The sequence below is a fragment of the Gekko japonicus genome, unplaced genomic scaffold (genome assembly GCF_001447785.1).
Source record: "Gekko japonicus isolate JY-2015 unplaced genomic scaffold, Gekko_japonicus_V1.1 scaffold1219, whole genome shotgun sequence".
In the NCBI taxonomy this organism is placed as follows: Eukaryota; Metazoa; Chordata; class Lepidosauria; order Squamata; family Gekkonidae; genus Gekko; species Gekko japonicus.
Window position 1 is genome coordinate 379,472 of NW_015177048.1, and position 10,393 is coordinate 389,864.

Here is a 10,393-nt window from a genome sequence, read left to right on the forward strand (position 1 = left end):
AGGAATGAGCTATACAACACAGACTTAAAGGAGAATGCAGGGAAAACTGCCCCACCTGGATGTTCCACCAGTGGTGCCTCCTTGACGCAAGAGGTTGTAATGACAGAAGAGACAAGATACTATTTATCTGTCTCAGTTATAAACATTTGAAATAAGAAGAATGTTTACACTAATGCATTGGGATGTACTCCCAGCTGCAGTCCTGGAAGGAAACTTTAACAAGACTCCTTACGAAGAAAGGATATGCCCCTGTTGTGCAGATGGTACTGAGTCTGTAGAACATGTAATTTTTTATTGTAAAGTGTATCATAATATCCGCGAGTCTCTTCCTTTCCCTAAAACACTCCCCCTCTCTCAAAGGCAAAGAATCTGCCTTTTAAGAAATTTGCTATTGGATAGCTAGGCAGAAGTTACTTATCGGGTGGCTAAGTTCAGATGGCTTGCCCTAAGAATTAGAAAATCTATAGAAGCTCTAAAAGAGGAGAATTAAGATTAAGTTTTATTAATTTTAACCATAATGGTTTTATGGTGTTTTTATAACCAGTCTTAAAATTCTGTTCCTATTTTAATGTGATATCTTTTACCCATGTTACAAAATGTCATTGTTTTATGTGTTGGTCAATGGCTGTGAACGAAACTTATTTATCATTTGAAAAAACAGTGACCCACCCGGTAGTATTTTCACAAGCATAAATATGATAAAGATTGTGCTATTGTTCAGCCAGCAATCCAAGCAGCAGGACAGATATGTTAACAACGGTCTCCACTATCCAATACTTAGCCTCAGACATAACAAAGAACACTGGATGAGACTGAAAATGGTTATCTTTAATAGATCGAGATTTATTAGCAGACTACTACTATTGCATCGCCATAATTTCCTCCAGCACATAGTGGCCTGAAGGCTGTTACTGTGTCAAAAACCAGCTCGGATTACTTTTCCTGTAAGGCTCATAGTCTCATCCTCAATGAAATCACATGTGATAGTTCTATTTTGTCAATGACCTTGTGTTAAACAGCCACAGGTATCCTGATAATTCTAATAGCATTGTGAAGATTATTGCACTTTACTATAAGAGAGGGTCTGACAATCTAATTACAGCCTTTGGTAACCAATTTTAACACAACAAGATTGTATCTACTGATTATGAGCAAAAGCCTTGAATAAGACTGGATCTGTGATTTCTGTAGATTGCCCTCTCCAGCTGCATCACTCCGTTCCACAAACTGCCATCCCCATGGGTCTCTTGGCCCTCAGACACAGCTTTCTAGGGAGCCAGTGCAGGAGGCAGAGGCAAGAAAGTTTAATCCCATGAGTGCTGGTCTGTAGGTCCCATCGATCATTTAGTAATAGGCAAAATCCTTACAGCATTTGAATCAAGAATGATATGTTTTGACAAACAATGCATTTTAGCATAACACTGATTTAATATACATGTCTGCAAAACTTAATACAGTGACTGCTAATGATGTAGACAGATTAGTACAGTGCAGAACAGAATACCTGATACTTACCTGGCATGTAAGAGGTCTATTCAAGCTGTGTATAATTGCATTAGAGCATTAGGCTTGGATTTATCATCATGAGACAAAGTCTCTTGCCAAGATTGTCTTTTCTACTAATGCCTTGGAATGTAAGCCATATAGGTCATGCTCTGTAAAGCTTTCATATCTCTGCATGTTATTTAAACAAACTCTGCTGAAGTCTGTTAAGGGCACTGAGCGTTAGCATGTGCGAGAAGAGTATAACTAGAAAGTCTGCCCCTTCCCCCCGAGAGCTGAGCACTAGAATAAGTTTGACTAATCTTGATTAAGGAAAATTTAAAAAGCAAAACAGAAACATCCACACCCTGCTCCACCTCCCTAATTGTCTAGACCAAAGACAATATGATATAAACAAGAAATCTTTGGTTGTAAATATTGCTACATAAAAATCACCCAGAGAACTCTTACTGTGGGGATAAGGAACACACAAAAATATTATACAGGCATTAAAATAAAACAGCAGGCACAATCATTTAGTAATTTTGAAACAGTCTTGCACAACATTGACATTAAAGGACTTTCAGTACTCAAAAGTACATAATGAATGCTAACTAACCTGCAAAGAAAATAATGGCATGCATGATTGCTAGTTGAAAGGAGGGCAATAAATGCATGGCCATGGCCCTGGTCACACGGCAGGAAAATGCGGGGGGGGGGGAGCGTGGCTGTTTGCCCCGGAGCAAAATAACGCACAGCTGCGCGATCAGATGTCCCGTCGAGGTCCCGTGGTTAGGGAGGAGGTGCCGATCACAGGACAATCCTGCGGTGGGGCAAAGAAGTGGCCTCCCTAGCAAAAGGCTCCGGGTTTAACCCCTTCCAGGGCTGCAGAGGAATGCAACGTGTCCTCCGTCCGGTCCCCTCCAGGAGGAGCTTCAGCTGGGCCGCCCTCCCGCCACGCCCCCTGCACCTCCCCCTCTGCCGCCCGGTGCAGAGAGTTCCTCTCGAGCAGGCCGAACCAGGAGTGGGGGGGTACGGAAAAGAGGAGGGGGCTGTGTTGTTTGTTTTTAAATGAAGTGTGCGCATGCACCATTGGGTGCTTGTGCGCATCCCATGGAGACTTAAAAAAAACTTTTAGCGACGGGACATGGGTGGGTGCCGGATGCCGCGACCTACCACCAGAAACGCGATCAGGTGCCTGCCCTTGCCCCGCAGTTTTCGGAAACTAGTACCTCGGAGGTACTAGTTTTTTACCCCGCATCTTTGGCGGGAAGACTTGGGTTCACCACGGGAGCTCTATGCTTCCCAGATGTGGCGGTGTGATCGCGCCCGGAAAATCTACCTATCTTCCGTCTCTGTAGCATGGCTAATGCTCTGTGTGACCGCAGCCAATCTTTATATAATGTAATCATTACCACTCCTGGAAGAAGCCTGAAACGTTGTGTTTTTGAGAAAGCCAACTCCACCTAATACAGATAACAGAAAAACATTTTATCGTATTTAAAATAATTCTAATGCCTAGTTCACATATTTATGGGATGAGTAGAAAAGATCAAGAGTCAACTGGCAATTTATTATCCAACAGATGAAAATAATGAAGTTTGAGACTAACTTTATAAGGGCTATTGAAGCTATATATATACAAAGCAGAAAGCAAAAATAGTAGTAAATAATGACTTGACAGATAATATATGGATTGAAAAGGGGACAAAACAAGTCTGTCCAATATCTCCACTGTTGTTTATATTAACATTGGAAGTGCTGACAAGAACTATTAGGGAAAACTCTCGTATTAAAGGGATATCAATAAGAGGAAATAAATAGAAATTACAAGCCTTTGCTGATTATTTGGTATTTACTTTAGAAGATCCAATTGACTCGGTACAACAATTAATGAATTGGATTAATGAATATGGGAAAATGGCGGGAATGAAAATAAATTATCAGAAGACGAAAATGATCACGAAAAACATGCCATTGAAACAGAGATGTGAAATAGCAGAACTGGATTTCAACTGGAAAAGAAAGTAAAATACTTGGGTATTAATATTACAGCAAAATATAGCTTTCTGATGAAAGATAACTATAATAAAGTGTTACAAGACATTAAAAAAGATTTAGAGAAATGGACAAAGCTGCAAGCATCACTAACAGGTAGAACAGCAATTTTGAAAATAAATATTCTACCACATTTGATGTTTTTATTCCAGACCCTGCCGATATATATTAAACAAAACTGTTTTGACAAATGGAATAAACTGACACAACACTTTATATGGCAAGGGAAAAAACCAAGAATTAAATTGAAAGCCTTGCAGGATGCAAAAGATAATGCTGGATTTGGAGTACCAGATTGAAAGAAGTACTATAGGGCAGCAAGTTTGGTTTGGCTAAGAGAATAGATTTTACTTGAAGATCATAGGCTGCTGACTCTAGAAGGACATGACTTAAAATTGGGATGGCACGCGTTCCTATGGTATGGGAAAGTTTCTGGACATAAATATTTTAAAAATCATTTAATAAGAAGATCATTATTGACAACCTGGGAAAAGATATATCCAATGAGATATACTAAAATTCCAAGATGGGTATCACCAGTGGAAGCTTTTTCTCAACCAGTATTGACTTCAAAATAAGCAGTTATCAGACACGCAGAATTGCTAGATGATGGAAATAATTTAAAGTCTCAGGAAGAATTAAAGAAAATGGAAATAAATTTAGATTGGTGGACTAGAGTACAAGTGGAATCTAGATATAGTAAGGATAAACAGACAGATGGGTTTTATTTAGAACAAGATGCATTTGAAAAATTATTATGTACTACAAAAGAGAAACTCATTATGAAAACATATGGTATGCTGATGCAATTGAAAATGCAGGATGAAATAGTTAAAGAATGTATGATTAAATGGATGCAAAATCTAGGCTATAACAGACTTGTCAAAATGAAGTAAAATATGGAATGTGAATATCAAGTTGACTAAATCTATTTCATTTAAAGAAAATGTGTATAAATGTTTCTATAGATGGCACCTAACCCCAGATAGATTAGCTAAAATGTATAAAAACTAGAGTAATAGATGCTGGAAATGGAATAATCATGTTGGATCATACTATCATATGTGGTGGACATGTAAAAAGGTTCAAAAATAATGGATTGGAGTACATACTCTTTTATAATCAGTGTTGAATATTACAATAGCTTTTAAACCAGAAATATTTCTGTTAAACTGTTTACCAGATGACTTAGATAAGAACCATAGATACTTTATTTAACATGTTATAACAGCAGCTAGAATCTTATTTGCAACGACATGGAGGACACTGAAAATCCCAACACTTGATGAGTTGATAACGAAGATTACGGAATGTGCTGAAATGTACAGATTAACAAATATACTAAAAGGAAAAATGGAAGAAGAATTTATGGGACCATGGAGGGTGTTCTATGACTGGTTAAAGCATAAGTACTGAGAAACTAAGACTAAATGAAGAACAATAAGAAAGATGGATATAATCGTTGTGAAACTTTTATGAGAAGATTTACATGCAGAATGTCAGATTGGCATATATATATATAGATATATATAAAAACTCTGTATTCTTTCTTTTCCTTTCCCCCTTTCTATATATAAACTAATAAAACTTTATATATAAAAAAAGAAGCCAGGTTGGCCGTGATGAGGGCCAGGGCCTTCTCTGTGCCGGCCCCTTACTGGTGGAATGAGCTCCTGGATGACATCAGGGCCCTGCGGGACCTTCTACAGTTCCGCAGGGCCTGTAAAATGGAGCTCTTCCACCAGGCTTTCGATTAGAGTGCCGCCTTCTAATACTATGGCCCTGGCCCTAACACCAGCACCAACTCAATGACCAATAACCTGGCAGGAACCTGGACTATGGTGGTAGGTGACCTTCTAATGTTGAGAGAATACCGTCATCTTGTATTAATATCCCCCCCTCCCCGCCCCACGGCAGAGGCCCCGGGGCAGCCTCGGGCACCTACCAGCGACGGGGCAATCTGGAGGCGATGGACCAGGTGTGGCCGCCGTCCGAGGAGCGAGAGGAGAGGAGGAGAAGCCGCCGCCACTCTGGGCAGTCGGGCTGTGCGTGTTACACGCGCGTTGTCGCCAGCCGGATTAAAGCTCCCCAGCAGCCGCCGCTGGAGAAGCGTGTGCTGTGATGGTGGTGGTGCTGCCACTGCCGCTTTCTGCTGCCGACGGCAGCGGCAGCGAGGCTGGGCTCAGCACCTGCCCCAGAGGGATCCCCACACAGAAAGGGACCCCGTGGGCGGCCGCCTCCCCACCAAGCACATCCAGGGAGGGAGGAGGGGGCGGGCAGGAAAGGGTGAGGGCGGCAGCAGCGGGGGCGGCTCTTCCGCTCGCCTCACCAGCGAACCCACCTCTACAGCGGCGAGGACCCAAACGGGTGGACCGCAGCACTGAGCGTGGCTGCAGGCAAAACCCAGACCGGACTGCGGACTCCGGGCGCCTGTCCAGCTGCCCCTGTCGCCTGCCTGCCTGCTCGTGTGCACCCCCGCCCCTCACCTCACCCGGGGGAACGGCGATCCCCCACGATCTCCCCCGAATCGACCTCTGATTGTGAGTGAGAAATTGTTAGCAGGCTGTCTGTAAATAAGAAAAGGTCAGCCCCTCCAGTACCTGTGTGAGGGAAGTGCCACTACTGAGCACGGGTTGGAGGTGGGGGGGTGCATTCAGCCTACACCAAACCAATAAAAATCTGAAAAAGACCTTATTGTTATTTTCCAGAATTTTTTTTAGTCAGATATAGAGCCCAGTATTTATTCAACTCTCTGAAAATGGCCGACCTGAAAAAAAACCCCAAAAATATTCAGGCTTTTTAAGGACCATTGGATAATTGAAGGTAAAGGGTGTTGGTAATAACCTTTAAAGCCTTATACAGCCTGGGACCAACATACCTAAGGGACAGCCTCTTCCCAAATATGCCCTGAAGAGCCTTACGCTCGGACAATCAACATCTCCTGCTGGTCCCGGCCCAAGAGATAACCTCAGCCAGGGCTTTTTCTGCCCTGGCCACTACCTGGTGGAGCATGATCCATATTGAGATCAGGGCTCTGCAGGATCTCATACAATTCCGCAGGGCCTGCAAGATGGAGCTGTTCTGCCAGGCGTTTGGCGACGGGTGTCCATACAAGGCACCCCCAAGGTTGCTGTCACCTACCCACTGATAACCGGCCACATTTATCTATCTTAACTGGGCCGGAACCTCCTAATGGTAAGCTATGAATACTACTTATATGTCTATAATGCGTTTTAAATTGTACTGTATATGTTTATAATGTGTTTTAAATTTTATTGTATCCATTGAAATTGATGTAACCCACCCTGAGCCCCTTGTGGGATAGGCAGGATATAAATGTGAAAATAAATAAATAAAGAGATTGCAGTCCCTTTAAACATCTGCTGGGTGAACTTGCTGCTTTAAGAAGGCATCTGAAGGGACCGTGAGCCCTTTAAATGCCTTCAGAATGGAGGTGGTTCTGTTGGGCAGTCTGGTTTAAACTGGGCTGCCCAGCAAAGTCCCAGCAGAGCCTACGGGGAGAACTGAGCTGCAAAGAGCAAGCCCAGGATTGGCCAGGGCGGTGGGAGCTGACAGCTCCATACTGCCTCAGCTGGAGCCAGTCCAGGATCAGGTAGGGTGACGCAGAGCTCTCAGCTCCTGCTGCCCCAGCTGATCCTCTCATTTTGTTTCTTCTCGGGTTCACTGGACCTGGAAAAAATTGGGTATCCCAAATATTTACTGTATCCAAATACCATACCGGTATTGGGATTCAGGAAATAACTATATTTTTCGAGTTTAATATACCGGAACCCAAAAAATACCAAGGTTTTTTTTTTTGCACACCCCTAGTTGGAGGTCATTAATAATATGTTGAACTGGCTCGAGTTGTGTGCTGTATGTGACCACCAGTGGTGTTCTATAGTCATTTTGGGGGGCTTATCTTGTAGCAAGCTGTCCCTGGGTATCATTCTGGCCTTTCCAATGATCTTTCTCACCATATCAGGAGGATATTGTACTTACAAAAATGTCTGCTGTAGATCGTTGAAGTGAGAATCTCTGTCTGAGGGGTTGGAGCAGGTGCAACTATAGCACAGGGCTTGGCTATACACAATGGATTGTTTGATGTGGTTGGGGTGGTAGCTCAAGGCATGTAGATATGTTTGCCTATCTGTCAGTTTCCAGTATAATGTGGTCCTTATGTGTCCCTTGTATATTCGTACTGTGGTGTCCAGGAAGTTTATTTCTTGTGTAGATTAATTCAGTTAGATTGGTGGTGGGGTGGAAGTTGTTGAAAGCCTGGTGAAATCTCTTGAGTGTTTCTTTGCCATGAGTCCATACAATGAAAATGTCATCAATGAATCTTCAAGTAAAGGAGAGGTGCCAATGAGTACGAGTTCAGAAAACACTGTTCTAGATTCGCCATGAAAATACCCAGGGACAGCTTGCTACAAGACATATAGATCCTAGCAATGCCATCAGTGGACCCAGCAACATCAGCCATATCATCTCAGGTTCATACTCCTGCAATGTGATGTATGCCATCACGTGTCAGCAATGCCCTTCTGCCCTCTACATTGGACAAACAGGCCAGTCCTTACAACAAAGAATAAATGGATGCAACTCTGACATTAGAAACCACAACATTCAAAAACCAGTAGGGGAAATTTTAATCTTCCAGAACATTCAGTTGCTGGCCTAAGAGTAGCAGTTTTCTTAGAAACGAATTTCAAAGGGTACTCAGAAAGAGAAATTGCTGAGTTGCAACTGATAATGAAATTCAAGACAATGCATCCTCCTGGACTGAATCAAGACCTAGGTTTCCTGTCTCATTACCAATGCTGATTTGTCCACACCTACTACCCTTCTGCATATCACATCTAATCGAATCATACCTGCTTTTGTCATTCACCTGCGATTGTTATTTGGCATATAAAATCACTCTGTTCTCCAATTATAAGGACAGATGGACTCACATTCTAGCTGTATCTGAAGAAGCTAGCAGTGACTCAAATTTTGTTACTCTTTAAGGTGCTACTGGACTCTTGCTCTTTTTTACTGTTATAGACTAACATGGCTACCCACCTTGATCTATCTTTACAGGATGAAGATATTCTTACATTTCAATCCATGTGGATATGTTTAGAATTGAAGTGCTCAGTGAAATCTGTCACACTTATGCATTGGAAAGAGCAGGTCACCACAGAATAACCTGTTTCTACATGTGAAACGCTTCTGCTGAATGAGGAAATTTGGCTAGATGTATTAGATGGAATCCAAATTGCTTGCAGTCTTGTCAGCTTTAGCAGTTGAATATTTCCTTTATCCAACTTAATTAATACAACCAAATAAAAGAATTGCCCTTCTTAGATTTGCAGCAATTTCTCAGACTTCAAATTTCTCATAGCAGGCATCTTTTTAGACCACGATTTCTCATTACAGAGAATGTTGTGTAGGACTGTTATATGTCTTATACAAATTTACCTAAACATCTTCCTATGATCCACATTATCAATAACCTTATCAATTAAAAAACAGATTTAATTGCCATGTACCATATTTTTCGCTTCATAAGATGCACTTCCTCCCCAAAAAAGTGGGGGGAGAAGTGTGTGCGTCTTATAGAGCTTATACTGGCCGCCTGGGGCTGCGCTGCTGCAGAAGGAGGAAGCGTGGCGCTGTAGCTGGCCGGTGGCAGCCCCTGCCTCCACCTCCTCGCTTGCTCCTCCACCTCGCTCCAAAGAGTGCCTCCCCGCCCCGCCGCCGCGGGTGTTCCCTGTAAGCTGAGCTAGCTCACAGCTTTGTAGCCTCCAGCACACACCTCCTTGTCTAGGCTCAAGAAGGAGGGCTCCAGAGCAAATGGATCTATGAAGCAGCCAAATCGCTCGCTCACAACCCGGACAGGAGACAGCCACCCATCCAAAGAGTGCCTCCCCCCCCCGCTGCCGACGCCGCCAGTGTTCCCTGTTAGCTGAGCAAGCTCACAGCTTTGTAGCCTCCAGCACACACCTCCTTGTCTAGGCTCAGGAAGGAGGGCTGCAGAGCAAACGGATCTATGCAGCAGCCAAATCGCTCGCTCAAAACCCGGACAGGAGACACAGAGTTCCTCCCCCCCCGCACCGCCGCTGACGCCACCAGTGTTCCTTGTAAGCTGAGCAAGCTCACAGCTTTGTAGCCTCCAGCACACAACTCCTTGTCTAGGCTCTATAAAGAGGGCTGCAGAGCGAATGGATCTACGCAGCAGCCAAATCGCTCACTCACAACCCGGACAGGAGACAGCCACCTATCCAAAGAGTGCCTCCCCCCCCCAGTGTTCCCTGTAAGCTGAGCAAGCTCACAGCTTTGTAGCCTCCAGCACACACCTCCTTGTCTAGGCTCAGGAAGGAGGGCTTCAGAGCAAACGGGAGCCCATGGGAAGGCTTGAAGACTTACAGTGAAACGACACGTTCTCAGGTCCAAGCCCCGTTCAGCCTTCTCTCCCCCCCCCAATGGAACAGTCTGCTCTTCCCTTAATTTCTGTGTGATTTAGTTTGGTCCTCTTGGAGCTCTTGGTTTACTTTCGTTTTTATATGCTTAATGGACCTGAGAACGTGTCGTTTCACTGTAAGTCTTCAAGCTCCTTTTTAACTGCTGGTGGGGTAATTTAGAACTTGGGGAAAAAGCAAACATACACAGAGGCTTTCATTTTCTGTCCCTTTCTTCCCATTTTTTCTTCCCCTTTCTTTGCTCCCTTTCTCCAATTCCTTTCCTGCCTTCTTTCCCTTTCTTTCTATCCCTTTCCTTACATTTTCCTTCCTTCCTTCCTTCCTTCCTTCCTTCCTTCCTTCCTTCCTTCCTTCCTTCCTTCCTTCCTCCCCCCCCCCCCTCTTCTTTT

The 10,393-nt window shown here is 43.6% G+C and overlaps 1 protein-coding gene across 1 annotated transcript in view; it reads right to left on the minus strand.

The window, feature by feature from the left end:
- The window catches only part of CACHD1 (cache domain containing 1), a 249,341-nt gene that overhangs the window by 67,813 nt on the left and 171,135 nt on the right, over window positions 1-10,393 (minus strand). The window lies entirely within an intron of this gene.